Below are 23,965 nucleotides of genomic sequence, written 5' to 3' on the forward strand. Positions count from 1 at the left end.
TTGTAGGAAGTGTTCTCTTACATTGGAACACTAATAACCATAGAATTAACACTGGTTATTTGTTCACTCTGAAGGTGAGTCATAGTTTAAGAAATAAAAAATAAAGTCACTATAAACTATCTGTAATTGCAAATGTTTGAACAAAATATTAACGAAAGTAAATTTTATAAGATTTATTAATCAATGTTTAACATTATTAAAAAACTGACAATCTATATTCCAGAGTGATTGTATCAACAATATGGCTGCAGCTGCTATGTTAAATAGCATAATTTTTGGTCACAATCTTTTCCATTTTAGTAAATTCCATTGCATTTTATGCAAAGTACATATACTGTCTTCTGGAGAATTGTAAGGAAACCAGCTTTTCTGCTCTCTCTCTCTGTCTCTCTGTCTCTCTCTCTGTCTCTGTCTCTCTCTCTCTCTCTCTCTCTCTCTCTCTCTCTCTCCACACACACACACACGCACACACACACACACACACACACACACACACACACACACCACATAAACATACACACAGGTGCCTATGCCCTCCTCACTGGGAGGGTTGGGTATAACTTTTTCTGGATATCAGCATAATATTGTAGTAGTAGATTTCAAGTGTAACAGAGGGAATAAAATCAAATTTGTTTCCACAAACTTCTCCATTCTGAGGTAAATGAGAGGAAAAGGTTTGAAAGATAACACACCTATTGAATATGTTCTACCAGACCAAAAAGTCAAAAAGAAACAGAATTCAAAATGTACACTGTGCTTCACAGGAACCTGTATGAAGACAGCATATTGTACCATAAGCAAGCAAAAAGGAAGAAGAGGAGGAGGAAGAGCAGGAGGAGGATGAGGAAGAGTGGGAAGAGGAGAAAAAGAAGGAGAAAAGAGGAAGAGGAAGATGAGGAGGGAAGAGGAGGCACCTCGAGGAGGAAATGAGATAGAGGTAAAAGCTCCGACTTATTCTCTTGACTTTCATGAATATATCTTTTATTTGGATAGTAGTCTTAACAACACAGCAGATAATTTTCATTTATGATGAGACTTAAGTAAGGTCTGGAAAAATAGTTTATTACCTACATCATGTTATTCTATGGAATAATTTTGTTTGCTAAGCATTTTATTTTCAATATTCATTATCTAGAAAGTAGAGAGATGATTCAACATTCAAGAAGACTGCTGTGACTGCCATCACAAGGTTTTCTCTTGTCACTGGCCCAGAATCAAAAGACTCAAGAGCTATGAGTGAAACATCTGCAACTGTGATGCAGAATAAATCTTTCCTACTTTTGAATTGTTTCCTATTTTTAACCTTGCAGAGCATGTAAGCACCCACATCAAATAGTTAACAGCTGCCTGCAGCTCTAGCTACATGGTGATTTGATGCCATCTACTCCAAAAAGAGCACATAAACTCAGGCAAGAGCACGCATGTCCACAATAATTTAAAAAATCCTTTATATTTCATTATAAAAACAAAATGAAACAATGGTGGTTACTAGATACTTGTCCTAGTCAAGAATTTATTATTGTGAACTGCATAATCATGGCAAATTCTATTAATGGAAGCTTGCAGTTTCAGGGATTTTGTCCATTATAATTATGTCAGGGAGCATGGCAGCAGGTAGGCAGGTGCTGGAGTATCTGAAACTACATCCTGATACATACCTATAGGGTGAAAGAGAGAGACAGAGAGGGAGAGAGTGAGAAAGAGAGACAGAGAGACAGAGAGAGACAGAGAGACAGACAGAGAGAGAGGGAAAGGAAAAGGGAGAGAGAGATAGAGGGAGAGGGAGAAGGATAGGGAGAGAGAGAGGGAGAGACAAAAAGGCAGAGGGAGAGGGAGAGGAATAGGGAAAGGAAGAGGGAGGGGGAGGGGAAGGGGGAGAGGGAGATGGAGGACCTGGCTTTTGCTTTTGAAACCACAGTGATACTTTCTCGACCAAGACCACACCTCCTAATCCTTCTCACCATGGCCTAGCATTCAAATACATGGGCCTACAGGGGCCCACCTAATTCAAACCATCATAAAAATAAAGAATAAAAAGCTAGGATTTAGTGGACTTTTAGGCTGATACACACACACACACACACACATCATACACACACACATATATATATATATGCATATATATATTGATAGTATCGATCACACACCATTGTATATGTATATAAATTCACAGAGAAGAGACAGGAACATAAGAATGAACCGTGATGAAGACTACTGACTTCGGTGGCATTGATGTTCCCATGTAGGTCTGTCAAACGACAAATGAACAACATTGGAAGCAAATGTAGAAAATATGCAGTCATTAATGTGTGGGGCAGGGCTTAAGGGCAAACTATTTCTCTTCTACTAGTAGTTCTGTTGTAAAACTGAACTGATCTAGAAATTAAAATCTTGGTAAACATGATTCATTGTAAAGGATCATGCCTTCCAAGGCTAAACACAACCATGGTATTAATTACAGTTTCATAAGACTCGACCCTTGGATCTGCTTTAGAATCTAAGGCAGAAGTCTGTTCTCCATGGGATCACTCCTGAGTATTGGAAAGATAGCTCAGAACAGCATGATCAGGGACTAAAAGTAATTCAGTCAATTTACAAACAGCATCGGCAACATTTAAAAGCCGTATGCCCTGTAGAAGAATGCAGATCGATCCATGCTTATCACCCTGTACAAAGCTTAAGTCCAAGTGGATCAAGGACCTCCACATCAAACCAGATACACTCAAACTAATAGAAGAAAAACTAGGGAAGCATTTGGAACACATGGGCACTGGAAAAAATTTCCTGAACAAAACACCCATGGCTTATGCTCTAAGATCAAGAATCGACAAATGGGATCTCATAAAACTGCAAAGCTTCTGTAAGGCAAAGGACACTGTGGTTAGGACAAAACGGCAACCAACAGATTGGGAAAAGATCTTTACCAATCCTACAACAGATAGAGGGCTTATATCCAAAAATATACAAAGAACTGAAGAAGTTAGACAGCAGGAGACAAATAACCCTATTAAAAATGGGGTTCAGAGCTAAACAGAGAATTCACAGCTGAGAAATGCCGAATGGCTGAGAAACACCTAAAGAAATGTTCAACATCGTTAGTCATAAGGGAAATGCAAATCAAAACAACCCTGAGATTTCACCTCACACCAGTGAGAATGGCTAAGATCAAAAACTCAGGTGACAGCAAATGCTGGCGAGGATGTGGAGAAAGGGAACACTCCTCCATTGTTGGTGGGGTTGCAGACTGGTACAACCATTCTGGAAATCAGTCTGGAGGTTCCTCAGAAAATTGGACATTGAACTGCCTGAGGATCCAGCTATACCTCTCTTGGGCATATACCCAAAAGATGCCCCAACATATAAAAAAGACACGTGCTCCACTATGTTCATCGCAGCCTTATTCATAATAGCCAGAAGCTGGAAAGAACCCAGATGCCCTTCAACAGAGGAATGGATACAGAAAATGTGGTACATCTACACAATGGAATATTACTCAGCCATCAAAAACAATGACTTTGTTAAATTCGTAGGCAAATGGTTGGAACTGGAAACTATCATCCTGAGTGAGCTAACCCAATCACAGAAAGACATACATGGTATGTACTCATTGATAAGTGGCTATTAGCCCAAATGCTTGAATTACCCTAGATGCCTAGAACAAATGAAACTCAAGACGGATGATCAAAATGTGAATGCAGATCGCTCCTGAGAGACACAGCCAGAATACAGCAAATACAGAGGCGTGTGCCAGCAGGAAACCACTGAACTGAGAACAGGACCCTGTTGAAGGAATCAGAGAAGAACTGGAAGAGCTTGAAGCTCAAGACCCCCCATATGTACAGCAATGCCAACCAACCAGAGCTTCCAGGGACTAAGCCACTACCCAAAGACTATACATGGACTGACCCTGGACTCTGACCTCGTAGGTTGCAATGAATATCCTAGTAAGAGCACCAGTGGAAGGGGAAGCCCTGGGTCCTGCTAAGACTGAACCCCTAGTGAACTAGACTGTTGGGGAGAGGGCAGCAATGTGGGGAGGGTTGGGAGGAACACCCATAAGGAAGGGGGGGGGAGGGGGATGTTTGCCGAAACCGGGAAAGGAATAACACTCGAAATGTATATATAAAATACTCAAGTTAATGATAATAATAATAAAAAAAAAGCCGTATGCCCTTGTACTTTTATTGAACAAAACATTACAACATATCACTGGGATTTTAGAACGGAACTGAGAAACTAGGAACTACATCAGTTTTATATCAATATGGTTAATAATAATTCATGTATGACTAGGTTTTTCTTATTGCAGAATAATATTCAGGCTAAAGGAAGAAAGGTTACTTTATTGTCAGAAATCTAAGTTAAAGTATGGTCTCAGAGTGGTGCTGGGATATCTCTGCTATGTGGCATCACTGCAGTAAGAAGCCTGCAGATGCAGAGGGAAAGAAATATTTTGGTTTGTTGACAATTTCCCATGAAAGCTTTTAAAATCCCTTATGAGAGTATATGGACCACTAGGAAGAGGGGTTTTCCTGTAATACATTAGCCTTATAAGCATTTAAAAACCCACTGAAAGCATCAGTGAGAAATGATCCCTAGGAGGAGGATAATCTAAAATGCTAATTGTGAAATACTCTTTTCTGGAAAGTTTGTCACTTTTGCCAACCCTGGGTTCACAGCAAATCCTTCCTCTAATTGAAATGCCTATAGATGGGATGAATCATTAACAGTTCCATCAAAAAAGGGAAAAGAAGGTGGAGAACTGAAAACAGAAACTGAGGGCCTGAGAAGGGATGACCACTTGTCACATCAGATATGATCATCTCTACATCAGTTCATATCAGCCTAAGAAGATGATCCAGTGGACTTTGTGAGTTAAGCATTGTGGGAAATATGAAGTAAAGAAAGAACAGTAATTATGGCCCTTAGTTTTCCAGGGATATTCAGTATTTCTCACATAACCATTTAAAGAATGAAAATCTCTGAGAAAGATGAGGCTTGGGTAAGCAGATTATTTTTTTAGGACAAGTCAAGGAAGTAGTTCATAATTATTTATGTTATTTTTATACCCATTCCAGTACATACAAGTAGAATATTTGATGCTTTTCAAATCTCTGTTGTTACTTTTCAAATTGGACTTCTTTGAAAATGCTACTGCTCAGCTAAGGTACTGATTTTTAATGATTCCATTAGACTTATTAATTTTATTTTATGTTTTTGCGCGAATGCATTTGTGCACAGCCATGTGCATGCATGTTGCCTATAGGTGTCAGAAGAGAGAACTGGAATTCCTGGAAGTTATGCAGTTATGGATGGCTGTGGACCACTATTTGGGTGCTGGAAATCAAAGCTTTGTCCTCCCTCTGAAAACACAATAACCACTAAGCGATACATTTAGGTCACTTTCATGTAAATTGCAAAGGTTTCTTTTTACATTTCCAGTTGTTTCTTTAATGTGTCACTACCACAAAGTATAACACACTTTCAATAATCTGGAATGGTACCAATTTTCAAAAGGATTGCATTAATGATGTCTATTAAATAGTCTGATTCTCAGATGGTTGTTTCTCAAATTTTATGAGGATAGGATAGCAAATCCTTTCAAAAATCTCTGATGTATTTATTTGCTTCATTATACATGTAAGTACCTTACTTCCAACCCCCAGGACAAAAGTTCCTTCACTCTCACTGTGGAAATAATAACTTTATTAAAGATCAGTAATTAAGAAGTTCAATTATTTGTTTTTTGAATGCATACTAATGTCTTGTTGACATGGGAGATGTCAGTCCCATATCTCACTTCTGGACTGTGATGTTCTTAAATGTAAAATAAATACAGGATTCTGAAAGTTTAGCTTAATACATGTTTTATGAAAATCTTTGAGATTGATTGCGTACTGTGGAAATTCATCAAAGATATACTGGCATAAAATAATAAGGTGTTTACTTGAAACTTCTTGTTATTTATGGTCAATTTGTGGCATTATAATTAAACTCATTGGAGTAGAATCTAAGAAAAATTCTTCAGTTATTTAGTATAAATCAGTAACTTTGGTAAGATGAGTTCTACAACCCACAGGCATGGATATATAGATAGGTAGGTAGGTAGGTAGGTAGGTAGGTAGGTAGGTAGATAGACAGATATATAGATAGGTAGATAGATAGATAGATAGATAGATAGATAGATAGATAGATGTTAATTTTTATGTGTTTGGGTTTGTTCGTAGCTATGTTATAAACAAAAGTTTACATACTTCATGACATTGCAGAATAAGAGAAAATATAAAAGAAAAAAAGAGTAGTTTCCCAAATCTCCTAGTGAGTAAAGTCACTTATTGAGGGCAGAACAAATAATACATAATGCATTTTTTCAAGAATTATTGTTTCAAGGCTTTTGTGCCCCTTAAAATCTCCTGAGTAAGCTGAGTACAGATCATGCGAGAAATTGACTAGATGGAATTTTCCACTCGGAGGTTTGGATGCTGTCTTTGATGAAAACCGTGTTTGGGCTTTGTAGCTACAGAAACACCCCCAGAGACTTGCTTCTGAAGAATAAAAAAAAATACTAATATCTAGAACAAAATGAAAAAGAATCAAAAAACAGCACAAAATCAAATACCAAAGAACTATAGGTATATAGTGCATCAATTTTTATTTTCAGCAGTGGGGCATTTCTAATAAATGCATAGGATTTATAAAATTATATGCATTCTCATTGATTTATTTATAAACTAAGAATGCTTTCTATGAGTAAATCACATTGATTTTACAGATCTAGTAATGCATAAAAACAAAATTGATTTGTTAATCTACAACTATTTTTAAGTAATTTTCCAGTATAATAAGTGTATAAGTAAGAACTGATCTGAACAATACTTATATTCTTAGATTAAAAATGATTTTCCTCAGTTGATAAACAGTTATTTCTATACAATTTATTATTTCATGTGGATCCAGAAAAATATTTAAAAGACAACCATAAAAATAAACTTTTTTGTTTATTTTAAACTATTGGATCCACCTCCTGGGGTGAGATTAATTCTCAGAGAATATTTTAGCTTTCAGTCTTCCCTTGATAAGACTTAATAGCCCTTATGGAAGTTTAGTTGTGATTTCTCTTAAAATATAACCTTTTTGTTTTCTCACTATTATGGCTTGGTTATATGTCAGTGTTAGATTCTGAAGATAACAAAAGGAACTATCCTGGTTATCTTAACTGTTGAGGTAAAGAACAAAATGTCAATCAGAAATTAAAATAAAGGTTTTCCTTTTAGTTCTAGAGCCCAGGGAAGGTGGTGGAGTTGACAGATAGACTGCTGGCTAGATTAGTAGACAAGTACCCAAACACAGTTAAATAGTAAATTGTGAAGGTTTTCAAAATGGATATTCCTGGTTTTAAAAAGTAATCAGATTCTGGTGGGTTTTTTTTCATGTGTACAAATATACTGCTCTTTTGTCCATCATAAAAAATAATGTTAAAAATATTTATACATGCAGATGATATACCAGATGAGTGTGTGTGTGTATGTGTGTGTGAGAGAAAGAGAGAGAAAGAGAGAGAGAGAGAGAGAATAAATTAGAGAAATGAGCATAGCAAGAAAATAAGACTATTAAAATATTGAGTTGCTAATCCTCCTCCAAATTATAAGACAAAACCTCAAAGCCAGGGTTGTGTATAGGAAATCTGATTGTAGATGTTGATCAGAGTAACCAGGAAACTATTTCTGATATCATTGGTGGCATATAGAAAACCATGATACCCAATTATTGAAGATATTCCACTCTCTGTAGACAGGATTTCAGAATTCAATCTGGAAATGACCGGGAAGTCTTGTTACCAAGGACTTGCTCTTGTAGGTTTATTAGCAGCTGTACAAGCTACCCCTATAGAAAATCAGTCAAAAGTCTTATTCATCTGAAATCCCAGTGAACTATAGGTATGACCAGCATGGTCATGTATTTTGAAACCTGAAACAGTGGCCCACATATCTTAGAAGTAAAAAAAATTACATAATATACATAATTAGACTTATGGTCTATTCAGTAGAAACTTCTAGAAAAATAAATATGGCCAATCTCTGGTTGGGTAGGCTTGGGACCTAGCAAAAAACCTATCTCTGCAGACTTACAAACCAGCATTTCTTTATCCTCATTTTACATATCTATCATTATATACACAGATCAGTATAATTATAGATCCTCACCAAAGAAAGTCAAAAAAAAAAAAGGTTCTTTTTGCAGCAGACAATTACAGAAAGTTATAACTTGTCAAAATGTCGAGGTCAGCTGACCTTGAGAAGTTTCCTTCAATTTATCAATTCGTATAGTTACTAAACAACTCCACCATTGCAGTGTCAGGAAATATTATGGAAAACAGATTGAAAAGCTTATAAAAGCCAGGACACTTTGGCAGAATAAAAACAAGCAAAACAAACACACACAGGACACAACAACAACAACAACAACAAACCATAGAACTCAGAAGTTACATATTTACATTAGGAGGATGTGTTAGACATGGAAGGTGTTAGGAGAGGAGTGGAAGGTGAACATGATAAAGATATGCAGTATAAATTTCTCTAAGAACTAGTACAAATATTATATATACAAATAAAATTATATTATTGGACAAATTCCAGTGTTGGGTCCAAGAATACATAATAAACAGTTTATCAAAAATTGTCCACTTAGAGTGAATGGGAATAAATAAAGATATCCATAGTTAGATATTATGCAAAGTGAGAGAACTTATAACACTCAGACCCAAGAAGGATGTCTCCATCAAATTCCTCTCCTCATAGCTCAGGAAACTCTGTAGAACAGGAGGTAGAAATCACATAAGAGCAAGAAGCCATAGAAGACACCATGGAATCAAGAACCTCTAAGTCGAAGTGAGCAAAGTTCGTATGAACTCAGCAAGACGAAAGCAGCATAGCGTGCACAGGGCCTGTGTGGGTCTGCAGCATGGCCTCTGTACTGACACTATGACTTCCAGCTTAGTGTTTTATGGGACTCCTGTGTGTCAGAATGAGTGCATTTCTGACTCTTGTGCTTTCTCTTGTTCTGTTTCCTTCTATTAATCTGTCTTGTCAAAAATAGATATGATGATTTATTTTGTCTTACTCTATATAATTTGTTTTAATGAGCAAGAGGACTAAAACCTAGCTGCTGGGGATAAGGTTAATAGCCAGAGAGCATTTATATTTGTTGGGAGAGGAAAATCTGTTTTCTGAGAATGATACTGGGTATATTGACCACTTTAGGGCAGGCCTCATGGTCAGGAAAGGTAGATAATGGACCCCCCCTAGTTTTTATTTACTTATTTGATTGTTTTCTATTTCTTTATTAACTACATTTTTGTGGGGATGTTTAGGGGAGTTATTTCATTTTCCTGGTTTGGGGGGTGTTGTATTGTTTTTGTTTGTTTTTTGAGAAAGAACTTAAAGTTGAGTGATGGGTGAAGGGAGAGGAGTTAGAAGGAATTGGAGGAAAGCAGAATAAAATAAAATTATTCTTAAATTTAAAATTGTTTTAAATAATATAATTTAAAATATGATACACTAAAAATAGTAAAATGAAATTTGGAAAATAAGAGAGATACTGTGAATTCAACACTTTCTGGTCAGTGGATATAGATTGTACAATCTAATAATTTCATAAAGATTTAGGGGTTTAGGTATGAAATATAAAAAGTTTATCGAAATCATTTGGTCTCAGAAAACGTCTTAGACTGAGAATCTCTTATAAAATACGAATTTTAAACATTAATTTATATACAAACTCAGTGCCAAGTGAGCTTATGGAGTTCACATTTAGGTAATCTGCAAAAATGCACACTTAGAGCAGTTGTCAATTCCAATGTATTTACTTTGCAAACTGTTAGAAAAAGCAAAATTATGATTAAACATTTCTATCTGATATATGAATGGATTAAATCATCCAGGAAAATTATATCTCCAATCATGAATCTCAATTGTGAACAGCTTGATACAACAGTAATTTTAACATTCAGAATAAAATAATTTTGTGCACAAATGTAACAAACAGATAAACAATATACTAGCACGGGAAGAATAATTTTACACTGCTTTATTGAAAAATGTATCAAAAACAAATTCTAGAATTAAATATGAATACCCAGTGTGATATCACATGACAAATTTAACACTTACCAGTTTTTAATTCATCATTCCAAAGAAACTAAGTTAAAGTACATATCATCAGGAAACTTCTAGTTCCATCCATTTACTTGTAAAACTCAGAAAGCCCTCATTTAAAATGATCCCGAGTGAAGTATCTCAGACCCAAAAGGACATGTGCCATATGTTCTCACTAATAAGTGGATATTAGCAAAAAAAAAAAAAAACCCAAAAACCCCAGAATACAGGATACAGTACACAGAAATCATAAAGATCAACAAGTCAAACAGCCCAAATGAACACGCCTCATTTCCACTTGGGGGAGAGAGAAAGCAAGAAAGGGGGAGGGAGGTACCTGGGAGGGAAAAGGAATAGGGGTGGGCAGAGGGTAACATGATCTGGTATTAGGTGGGGGAAACGGACTGAAGCCCTGAGCGCCAGCAGAAAGAATGGAAACAAGTAACCTCGGAGGTAGAAGGTTGGGAGGACCCTCCAGAATGTACCAGAGACCTGGGAATTGAGAGACTCTCAGGACTCAAAGGGGGTAGGTTGGGTAAATGAAATGACCAACGCTGGGGAGAGGGAATTTATAAAGCCGACCTGCAGCAGAAAGACAGGGCTTCAAGAGAGGGATTGGGTTGCTATACCACAGTCAAAACTCTGACCCATAATTGTTCCATTCTGAAAAAACTGCAGGAATAAAAATGGAGAAGAGCCTGAGGAAAATTGAAATCCAGCTCAAGGGAAGGCCCCATGGTCTGACACCATTATTGAGGTTATAGAGTGCTCACAAATGGACCTATTATGACTGCCCTCTGAAAGACCCAACAAGCAGCTGAAAGCTTCAGAGGCAGATATGTGCACTTAAGCAATGAACAGAAGCTGCTGACCCTTGTGGTTGAATTAAGGAAAAGCTGGGGGGAAGCTATAGAGGAGAACCAGAAAAGTCTCAACTAGCCTGGATCCCAGAGATCTCTGACACTGGATCACCAACTAGGCAGCATACACCAGCTGATATAAATCACCCAAAAAATATACAGCAGAGGACTGTGGGGGGCTGGGTTTAGTCAGAGAAGATGCACCTAACCGTCAAGGGACTGGAGGCCCCAGGGAGTTTAGAGGTCTGGTGGAGTGGGTAGGGTGGGGACATCCTTATGGAGACAGGGTGGGCGGGAAAGAGGTATGGGATGTGGAACAGATGAAGGGTAAACCGGAGGGGAATAAAATCTGGAGTGTAAAACTAAATAAATGAAAGAAAGGAAAGGAAGGAAGGAAGGAAGGAAGGAAGGAAGGAAGGAAGGAAGGAAGGAAGGAAAGAAAGAAACAAAGAAAGAAACTTCTAAGCAAATTACAAACTATATGCAAATAAATGAACATCGATAGACTATTGGTTTGATATAGCACAACATTTGCTTCACTGGAAACTAATTTAGATTAAATTTCATTCAATTCATCACATTTTAAGAAGTCTACTAATAACTAGAAAAATGTATGAAAAGGTTCTTAGATAATAAAGACAGAGTATGAATTACATTTAAGGATCAGTTAAAGATAAATACCCCAAAAGCAATGGAGGAGTGTTCGTCTTTCTCCATATCCTTGCCAAATGTGTGTCACCTGAGTTTTTGATCTTAGCCATTCTGATTGGGGTAAGGTGCAATCTCAGGGTTGTTTGGATTTGCATTTCCCTGATGACTAAGGAGTTTGCAAACTTCTTTAAGTGCTTCAAAGCCATTCAAGATTCCTGTTTGAATACTTTGTTTAGATCTATACCCCATTCTTGATTAGGTTGTTTGGTTTCTTGGTGGTTAGCTTTTTGAGTTCTCTCTCTCTCTCTCTCTCTCTCTCTCTCTATATATATATATATATATATATATATATATAGATAGATAGATAGATAGATAGATATAGATATAGATATAGATAGATAGATAGATAGATAGATAGATAGATAGATAGATAGATAGATATAGATAGATATAGATATAGATGTTGATATCAGCCCTCCATCAGATGTGGAGTCAATGAAGACTCTTTCCCAAAAAGTAGATTACTGATTTGTGTATTGCTGTGAGATTGCAAACTGGTAAAACAACTCTTTAAATCAATCTGGCAGTTTCTCAGAAAATTGTAATTAGATCTCCATGAAGACACAATATACTACTCTTGGGCATATACCCAAAAGATGCCTCGTCATGCCATAGGGGCACATGATCCACTATGTCCACAGTGGCCTTATTTGTGATAGCCAGAAGCTAGATATAACCCAGATGTCCCACAAAAGAAGAATAGAGGCAGAAATTGTGGTTTATTTATACAATAGAATATTACTCAGTTATTAAGAATGAGGACATCCTAAGCTTTGTAGGCAAATGAATAAAACTAGAAAATATCATCCTGAGTGATGTAACTCATACCCAAAAGGACATGCATGGTATGTGCTCACTAGTAAGTGAATATTAGCCAAAAATACAGACTACCTAGGATAGAAATCACAGATCTCAAAAAGGTCCATCACCTGAAGGGCCCAAGTGAGGATGCCTCAATCCCACTTGGGAGGGAGAAGAAAGCAGTCACAGGAGGGTGGAGAAGGAGGGAGAGATCTGGGTGGAAAAGGCGACAGGGAGGGGAAGAAGGGAACATGGTCAGATATTGGAGGGAGAACAGGGTTGAAGTAGGGAACATGAATAAATCTATTTATAAACCTTTGAAATAAAGTAATTCAGGGAACAAATTCATATATTTATTCTATGCAATTCAATGAATTTAGTCTTTCTTTATGAACTTGTTCAAATAAAATACTACCAAAAGTATGATGAGTAGGGCAACTCAAATTCAATGCTTTTCGTTTCTGAGTGACTATAATTATAATTAATCTCCACAAACAAAAATCAAACAAGCAAAAATCAGAACAGTGAACAAAATTAACCAGCCTTGAAACTCAGTGAAAATTGGGGCTGTCTATGTCACCAGTCAGTTTTGTTTACTGTAACACTATGATCAAGCAGAAAGAACTCTGGATTTGGGAAACAAAAACTGTTATAGTTATGCAGGCAAATAAATTAATTTGTCGTATTCTTTTTTTTTCCTGAGGATGTCACTTAATCACTTATGCCGTTTTGTTGGACAGCTTTTAGACTATGATGGTAAATGATTTAGTGAACTTTTAAGAATAAAAATGTTTATTTTATAGTGTCTCATATATGAATATAGCCATGTTGATGAAATGTAAGTTATTGTCATTTAATAGTCTGGAACTGGAAACTAGGGCATAGTAACATGCACTATCAACTGCTTGTCATATTCTTAATTTTTACAGCATTAACAACATAATAATGCTATCTTCATAATATAGTTATGTATCTTCATACCTCCTCTAAAACTCTTACTAGGCAGTAACTAAAGGATCCTGATTTAGAAGTCATAAATGCACTATGTAGACTAATAAATAGTTTAATAATACTCTCGTGTCACTTTGTTCAGAAGAGAAAACAACCATGCCAAAGCACCATAGGTGAGGAAAGAATTTCTTAGGTGTACAATTTCTAGTTATAACCAATCACTAAGGGAAGCCAAGCTGGTAACTCAAGCAGAAGTTGAAAATAGACCTGTTTGTTATTCTACACAGTATGACTTCTGACTAAGGACTTCATTTCACAGTGAAGCAAGTACAACCAAAACTATGAAGGAAGCTTTTGTTGCCTGACAGGGATGCTTCCTCTTACTTAGCTTTCTTGTATATCCCAGGATCACTTAACTAAGGAAGGGTGCTTCCAACACTAGGCTGGTACTTTTTATCCTAATTAACAGTGAAGAAAATCTCACACAGAATTTCAATCTGAGATAGGAAGTTCTATAATTGAGGTTCTTGTCCCAGGTAATTCTAGGCTATGTCAGATAGAAAGTTAAAAGTACCAAAAATCCTACTAATGTCTGATCATTGTAAAAATTAGTATCATAATATTGATTAAAAAGAAAGTTATGTGAAGGGCAAAGTAGAGTTTTGTATTACTTTTGTTACTATTCTATGACTCTAAATTTAGAGATAAATTTATAATTAATTAAAAAATTCTATTACATAATATGGTTGGTGTTTTAGTTTGTTTTTTTAGGAGAGGAAGAAAGTGCATTTATGGCAGGATAGAAAGAAGAGATAATCTATATTTAATACATTGTCCCTCTCCCCTTAAAAGTCACTTCAATTTCTGCCTTGGAAAGAGGGACCATGCCTGCCTATAAATAGTTATATCAGAGATTCTAACCACCGTGTTGAGGCTCAAGGGTTTTAGTGTATGAATAATGAAAAGCAAAAGCAAGTCTCTTTGTGCCCAAACAAATGCAATAACAGCAGTCCTGTGAACCTCCTGGGTTTGAAGTAAATTCCAGAATAAGCCAGCTCAGCAATCCCAACTGACAACAGAGAAGCAAAAGGCAAACAGTGGCCTTCCATGCACCACCTGAACAAGTTGCACAGCTCATCAAAGGGCCCTGGACCTTGAGCTGTTTGTAATCAGGTTCCCAGTGTCAAACTTGAGCATGTTCCTCTCCCGGTCGCCAGGTCAGACCATTGTACAATGCTCTCCTTCCATCTATTCATTTTCTTATTCCCCTTTGCCTCTTATGAGGTGAAATCCTTCTGAAGATTAAATATTTAATAATTTAATAAGCAAAGAAAAATTATAGTATGGTATCATTTACCAAAGTTGGGAAATGTTTATTCTTTAAAAACTACACAACAATAATTTACGTTTACAAAACAGAAATCTTATCAGACCTTTTTTTCTTGTATCAGGAGAGAATGTTTTCCCTAGTGCAGCTTTACTGCTTCAGACAAAAATTGCCCAACAACCCATAATTCCACTGAAACACAGTCTTTTCAAACTTTCAGGTAATTGAAAGTATACTTAACACTATTGACTGCTTATCAATTGTCATGCTGTTTTAAAGACTTGTCTTGACATGTGTTGATAGAATATAGCAGGTACAGGGATGTTCCATTTTATACTTAAGAGTGAACACGAATGATCACGTACCAGAAATCATGGTACTGGGAGACCACAAAAGAAGAAAGAATCTGGACTGATCCTCCTGGAAAAGATCTCCACATAAGTCAGAGAGACATCATTCCTCATTTTATGCCAATGAGAGGCTTCTTATTTAAAAGGATATCTGCTCATTAAAATATTTATGATTTTTAGCGCAGAAAAAAATTCAGTACACTGATAAATGCTTATCTTTCTGGTCTTACATGAAAATGAGCTTTTTGCCTTTTAGTCATGTTTAAGACCAGATGTTTTAAAACAAAGTTATGCATAAAAATTAGACTACTATGCATGCATTTAACAACTACACAAAAATATATACACTTGTACTTATTAAAACACACATTACTTTCAAAAGAGGAAAAATATTAATATCTTCATTATTTAAATTGCATTTATATTTAACTAGTATGTAAAACATACAACTCATACAGAAAACCAAATGTATGATGAGCCCATGTACTCTCTCTCTCTCTCTCTCTCTCTATATATATATATATATATATATATATATATATATATACACACACACACACACACACACACATACATAATTACATCAGAATAAATGCATGTGAAAAACATTTACTTTTTTAGGGTAAAATTTCACCACAACTTATCATCTCTAATTATAACAGCTTAGAACCCATTGATCAAATTATCTCAATCCCTCCATCTTTCTATAATAAAAAATAAACAGTCAAATAAATAAGAACTTCCAAATTATTATGTTTAGACATGTGACATATATTACATCAAAAAATTTCCTATAACTCTTTAATCTTCTGCACATACTTTTAGATTTTTATCAGTTAACTAAATCCATAAAAAAAAACAAACTTGAAAATCAAGGTAAGAATAATGGAATTCTGAGACAAGACATGGGCAAAATATTTTTAATTTCTCTGATTGTTATATATTAATCAATGCAGTATTAAAAGTATTGAATCAAATTTTTGCCTTAGTAAGAACCAGCATTTATGACTAGAATTCTAGTGATAATCTTATTGAAACTTTTTGGTGTAAGTTATTATAATAAGGAATTTCTCTAAGGATTATATGCTAAGTATTTTTCTAAATTAACAGCTGTTTTAATAGTTACCTGTCAATAGAATTAACATATTATTGACATACAGTGATGGGGAAGTTATTGACATAATTTTTGATAATGAAAAGGCGATTTCGGATTGGTAGTCTGAGATGAAACGTTACTTGGCTGCCAAAATGTATATCTTTGTGCTTGCGCCTCTTCCTTTACGTGTCAGTCATTTATCATTGATTACATTTCTGAACTTTAAAGGAAGGAACAGCTCTTTCCATCCAGGTGCCACTACACAGTCACTATTTCTGACCTTACCGAAAACATAAGTCCCAGGTATTCAATTAAAATGTTACTTGCAATGGGTTTATTCCTATTCATTAAACTGATTTTCCTGTACGGATTACAATTTTAGTTGAACACTAAAATTTTGCCTTAAGAATTAAGCTTTGGCCAGGTAGGGCAATACATATCTATACTACCAATACTTGGGAGACAGAGTCAGGAATTCTTTAAATTTACACCACCTAGGTCTACATTTTGAATTGCAGGTCAACCTTGGTGGTATATTGAGATGCTATGTTAAACAACAACAAAAAGAAAAAATAATAATAAAAACAAAACAAAGCAAAATAAAACACTTTTAAATTTTTTTTTAAAAAGATAGCTTGTCTTTTATGTTTTCATAAGAACTCGTTGATGAATCAGGGAGAATCTTACTTGACCCTCGTCCCAGCCCAGAGCACAAATTGGTGGCCTCACTTTGGGCTCTGCATTTCCTTTTCTTATTTCTCTTGTGTGTTTCTTTTTGTATATTTTCCTATAACTACGGAAGCTTGCTTAATTCAACCTGAAGAAAGCATGGAAGAAAATGTCCTGAAATTACTGCTGCAAAAGAACCCTGTACCCCTGAGGGAAAGAGGCAGTTAAGTAGCATTTCTTGCTTTGCCATGAGGTAATTTCAATGTAGTTTCTCAAATCTGTTTTTGTACTACTAAGCCACTGATTCCCACAGAAGTGACCTCTCGCAAAACATAACCCTTCTATAATTCCTTCACTTCTCTATCTTTGTTTTCCTTCTAATATTTTAAATAATTTGGGGTGGTGAGGTGTGGTAAGTTTACATTTATTGTACCATTGCTAATTTTCCAATGCGTGCTAGTTATATTTTTGTATTTACTTATTTTGAAAATGTGTATTTTATTATTTACTTATGTGTGCAAGTGTAAATGTGTGTATATGTGTTGGGTGGCTACTGACTCCAGGTGACGGAGATTACAGAGGCAGACTTTAATATTGGAAGAAATATACATTTTCAAAGTATATTGCAAAACCTGTCAAAAGGAAGTTTATAATATTTGTGAAGAATAAGCTAGAATGGTATAAGAAACATAAAAGGACACCCAGAACAAAACTACAAAGAAACAGTTGACATGCTGAAGAAATATAATGACCCTTTGGTTTATTCATTTTCCCTATTATGTATTTGTTCAATATTCATCCTATTTGCAAATCCCTTTGATTTTCCTTATCTTCCTTCATACAGCTCCCATCCATATCCATTTCCCCTACTTCTTTGAGAAAGTCAAGGGCTGCCTTGGATATCATTCCACCCTGACCCATTAAGTCATTGCAGGACTAGGTGCATCCACACTCTGAGGCCAGACAAGGCACCTCAGGAAAGGGAATGGAATCCACAGGCAAGCAACAGCTTTAGGGACAGACCCTGCTCCAGTTGGGGCATCTGCATGAAGAGAAAGTTGCACATCTGTTACACATGGGCAGGGGACCTGGGTCCAGCTCATGATTGCTCTTTGCTTGGTGGTTCAATCTCTGGGGACCTCAAATGGTCCAGGTTAGTTGACTCTGTTGGTGTTCTTGTGGTGTCCCTATCTCTCTTGTGCCCTCTTGGTTCCTCACTCATCCCCTATCTTCCACAAGACTGCACAGTTCGGTCCAATTTCAGGTATGAGTCTCTGCATCTTTCCATCAGCTGCTGGCCGGAAGTCTGAGAGGACGATTATGCTAGACTCCTGTCTGCAAGCATAACAGAGGATCATTAATACTGTCACCTATCATCTCTTACCTATTTAATGGGTCTCAAGTTTGACCAGTCATTCTTTAGCCTTTCCCTCAATCTGTGCTTCAACTCTATCCCTTTGCTTTTTGTAGCCAGGACATAGTTTGGTTCAAATATTTTCTGAATTGGTTGGTGTCCTTGTCTCTCCCGTAGGAGTCTATCTTGGCTACAGGAGGTGACCACTTCTGGCTCCATATCCCCCAGTACTAGGAATCTCAGCTAGAGTCACCCCATAAACTTCCTGGAGCCTCCAGACCCCAGTTCTTTGGCAAATCATAGAAATACCAATCTCCATAATCCACAGAGCTCACTGTCAATTTCCATTCTTTCTCCCAGCTCTCCCTACACTTTTTCATTTTAGACAAGTTTGATAGTGGACGGAACATAACTGAACATGTTATAAAGTAACTGTCAACTGTATATTCAGCTTCTGTCATTAATTAAGCTTTAGAGTCTTATAGTAAAGGTTCAAAATATTAGTAAACTTTTATAAAGACAGCCTATTATGCTTTTGAAGTTAACTTCTGAATGGCATACTTTTGACATTTTTGCTTTGACCTAGTGAAATATACGTAACCTTAGAATCTTATGGTGAAGATAGAAAGAGTTATTTCACTTAAAACATAAGGCTCAGCATATGTGTTTACTCAGAGCACATGGCTCAACATATGCATGGGTATATGCTAATGCTTTTATTTAAACAAGTCAATAAAAATATGGAAACTTTTAAAGGTTTGTTTTCTTAGAAATTAAAAATAACTTGTATCCCATTAGGTAGTATTAAATAGGCAAAACTTAGTTCTAAAGTCATTGCTTGCATACTAACAGCACTTCAAATGAAATATTGGATTGTTACAAGTTTTAAGTTTCAAGATTAGATTTTGAGTTAGTGTTTCATAAAGGAGGAATGGCTGGAATGTGTGATGCCCTTGTTTCAAGGATTCCTTTCGGAGACTTGTTACATATTCTATTAGGAGATACTATTTAGGTGATTTTAGTGAAAGTAGCTGAAATGTCACCTTCAAATCTAACCTCTTCTCACAATGCTCAGGAAAGTCTCCTAGGAAACTCACTAAGCATTTATCTCCCAAATGCTTCAAATTAATGCTCTGTAGATTCTTCTTTTACATATAAACTCCACTATTACACCAGAGAGTAAATCATTAATTGATTTGAAAAAAAACTGGGCAATATAATGGGAAAAAACATTATGTGCATTGAGTGCAGTACAAGTGTATATTAGCTAGTAAATATGACAAGGAGCAGCAGATATTTAGCATGACTTAAAATACAACTGACCTCCTATATCCCAGATGCCCTGATATATAAGCACAATGTGAAATACTAGCTCTATTTGTTTAAGGAACAAAAAGAACAAATATTTAGATAGAAGAAATTACTTCCTTCTACAAATAGTTTTGCATGAATTGCTAAATAATATGTTAGAAAATGGGTTTAATAACATTCTCAAATAAATTTCTTAAAACACAATGGCACAGTTGTAACAGACTCTTTAAGAGACAGATCCTTTCTGACAACAAGGTGGTTTAAAATTCAACAATAAGATAGAGATTCTTTGTAAAGATACAATAGTGAGTTTCCATTCTCCATTTAGGTTAGATCACACTGTGTATGTAGACTTCCTCAGAGTTCAATCCAGAGCTAAGTCTCTTCTCTCACCATCCAGAATACTGCTATTATAGACATATACCATATACATATATATGTATTCATATACATACATATATATGACATTTATATACATAAAGCTGGTAGATGCATGAATTATATGGTTTTAAAAATTACAGTTAATCAATCTTTCTACTTAATAGTTACCATGTCTTTTTTGTAAAAATACTAAAGATATTTTCACCATTACCCTAAGGAATGCTGTACAGAGGCATTACCTGTAGCACTGTACAACAAAATAGCATGTCCATGCTTCTTAATTTGAACTATAACTTGATGCTTGTTCATCTTCCTACACTGTCCTTCTATCCAGAGTCCAGTTTTCCAGGAATAGATGTTTTACTGTCAACTACTATGAGATCAACTTTTCCATATTCTCTGTATGTGTTGGTTTATGTGGGATTTGCTTTCCTATACTGAGTTGTCATGAACAATTGAAATTGCATCTATGTTACTACATGGGTATAATTAAAATCTATTGTGTCTATATCACATTTTTACCCATTCACCAGTCTGCATGTATGATATTTCTGAATATGTATATATGATTATTTCCTTAATTCCATTGATACGGTATACCGAGTGCTTGGATTTACATCTGTGGTACAATATGTTCTATTCTAGGCAGTAATCTTCTGCCCATGCTTAATTCTTGATTTCCTCATGGATTGCTTTGTTAATATTTGATTTTTATTTTTTTTATTTTTTTGCAATTGTGGTCATCAGAGATATTGACCTGGAACCTTACAATTTATTTCTTTTACTTTGAAAAATATCTTTATACTATTAGTTAACATCTCTTTTCATCCAGTTGAGAACTGGACTGAATCTCTTACCCATGCTAGATTTTAATTCTATCAGTGCATGATATCACTGAATGTCAAATTATATCACCTATATATGTTTTCTTCTGTAACTCATCTGTAAATCTATGTAAACTCTGATCTTGCTCTGATAGGAAACTTTTAATTATTAATTTAGTCTCTCAAAGTTCTGAGAAGTGATTCAAGTGCCATGATATTTTCCCTCAATCCTACTTGAAACAGGGAGCTTTGCCACCTTTTCTAGGAGAAGTATTATGCTAGTATAATTTTATTGAGATACTATTAACATGAATTTTTCCAGAATAGCATTTAACATAATTACATTATTTAAGTCATAACAACAATGGATATGACAAGTGTTTAAAGATATCTTGTACTAGAAATAGATCCATGTTTGAGTTAGCCAATAATGAATATGAATGGTTTTGTAGGAAAGGACGGATGTCATTATTATTTTCCGCTTGATTTGGTTCACTGAAATGAATTTTAATTAGTAAATTTAATTTTTGCTATAATAAGATGATTGCTAATGCTTTGATTTCTGTATTGTATGTTTAAATCAGGGTGTATATATTTAAAGCATTAAATATATATTCATATATGTACATATATTTTCAAAACAGTGTTCCTCTTGAAGTGAAGTTATTATATACTATCGTATTTCTAAACACAAAAAATTAAGTATCAGATTAAACTATGATTGTACCTCACCAACTGACTGATTATTTGTTCTAATAGACCAAAGACTATCAAAACTAATTCAGTAATTTATGCTAATCGATTAATTTTAAACTTATTTTATTATCCCGTTAAAGGCTATTTGTTTTATAATGAGAGATAGGATGTAGGTAGATCTGCATGGGAGAGAATATAAGGAGGGGATAAGAGAAGTGGGGGAGGATATATCATACGAGAGAAAACAGTTTCTTTCAGCAAGAGAAAATAAAAGAAAATTTAAAATTTTCAACTGAGAAATTAGTATTCATGTTATCTTCAATAAATCTTCAACTACAAGGTTATTTTTAAGGACACTTCAAAGTGTGTATGTTAACTAGAATGTGAGATAGCATATCATTCTAGTTTTCCTTTCCACGGGAAAGTAAGATAGTATTCATGGCAAAATTTATATTTCTCAGGCTCTTTCTGCTTTTATTTATTTATTTTTTTTTGAGAGAGAGAGAGAGAGAGAGAGAGAGAGAGAGAGAGAGAGAGAGAGAGAGAGAGAGAGAAACTTTTGGCACAAATCTTTGCCTGATTTGGCTCCAGCAAGAACTGTAATCATGGGAATCTGCTTCCTCACCCCCTGAGTGCTGTGCCTCCAGGAGTGTACTACCACCTCTGACCACATTTATACCATTTTTTAAGAAAACCCTCCCTTAACCCAATACTACTATGAAGCTTTGTGGCATTCACAAAAGTTTCTGTTTCATAAATCAAAATCTGTATTAAAGATCCATCAATCCTGAAATAATCAATTGTTCATTTATATAGCAAGTATGTCCCAAAATATAAAAGGTAAAAGGTTGCACAAATGTGGGAAATTTTAACCCAAAGTATCTAAGCTTGGATATGATATAACGAAGCACAGTAAAACAAAATGTGACGGGATACAATGCTTCAGAACTTCTCCAAGACCCTGTGCCTTCTAGGTTACATTCATATGTCACAGAACACAGCTCTAGGGTTACTGTAACCACAGCCTTTATATTTTGTAAGTTTTGACTCAACTGTTAAACCTTAATATGGTTTCCACAATAAAATAAAATAAAATAACAAAATGAAATAAAATTTTTTTCTCTTATATATCCTAATTTAACCCTATACAGATAAAAGTTTTTGAAAGTTATTGCGTTTGAGCCATGGGAACAAAGATTAAAAAAAATAAAAAGATTTCAATGGCATTTTTAATTTTGTATGCTCCCAACAAATTAAACAAATGTTTTCAAACCTATTTTTATAATATTAAATGCAGCTACTCCTAGAATAAAATTTATTACATTAATTAAAATTTTGGCTAAAATGAGCAGGAACGTGGATTTGAATGCTGCCGAACAGATTAAGAAGGTAGAATTCATCGAGTATTTGGATAAAAAGCCGTTTATGCATTAATACACACAGTAGCAGCTCTACCTGGACTCCATGGGATGAGAAATATAGACATGGAGTTGGTGGGAGGAATGAGCTATATATGACCAAAACACATGTCGTGCAACTTGACCTTGAAGTATTTATGCAACCACTGTTCAATATCGCTTCTCAAACAAGCAAAACACTAATATTGGACTCTGAAAGTAAAGAGCACAATAGAACTCACTTCAAGCAGGCACATGATTTTAGATATTAGAGTAAAAGAAACATTTTACATAGTTATAGGATTTCAACAAGTAATATCAAGGTTTTCAACATTCAGTTAAGGAACAGGCCGGGAGAAATTACTGAAAGTACTAAGACCACATTTTCTAAGATTCATACTGAGTATATATTTTTATTTCTATCAAGTAGCAGCCTTTATTTTAAATAGTTGCTTGGCAACATTGAGTGTACTCATGAAAATGTGTGTACTTACAAAGTAATGACAGCTATAACAATAGCTCTGGGGCTCTTAAATGGCTTCTCATTTCCAGCTTGTGTTTACAATCCAGTGTAATAGCAATATATCTGACATTTAAAAGAAAAGACGCTTGAGGAACTCATGGCTTTGGGAAGTGATGCAATTCATAAGCTTCAGTCTAGCATTTAAACTTGTAAAAATTGAGTACAACACTAATTTTAGGTCCGTGTGTGTATGTGTATGTGTGTGTCTGTGTGCGCATGTGCGTGCGCCTGTGTGTGCATGTATGTGTGCATGTGTGTGTGTGTATCCGTGTGTGTGTGTGTGTGTGTACCCGTGTGTGTGTGTTATGAAAGAGAAACAGGACAAGAGAGAAGTGGGGTGATAGATAAACACAGAGACAGAGAAATCAAAGAAAATAAAATTATCTGATGGTGGCATAGACTTTTAAAATTTCTAGTCTCACCTTTTAACATCTACACATATTAGTCTTACTTCTGACAGATCTCATAAATTCATCTTGGAGAGCTTTCAAGACCAGATTTTAATCAAAGTCAACAGCAAAATAAATAACATAATTCTTGGTATAAGGGGTGTTTTA

Source organism: Rattus rattus, chromosome 6 (genome assembly GCF_011064425.1).
Source record: "Rattus rattus isolate New Zealand chromosome 6, Rrattus_CSIRO_v1, whole genome shotgun sequence".
Classification (NCBI taxonomy): domain Eukaryota; kingdom Metazoa; phylum Chordata; class Mammalia; order Rodentia; family Muridae; genus Rattus; species Rattus rattus.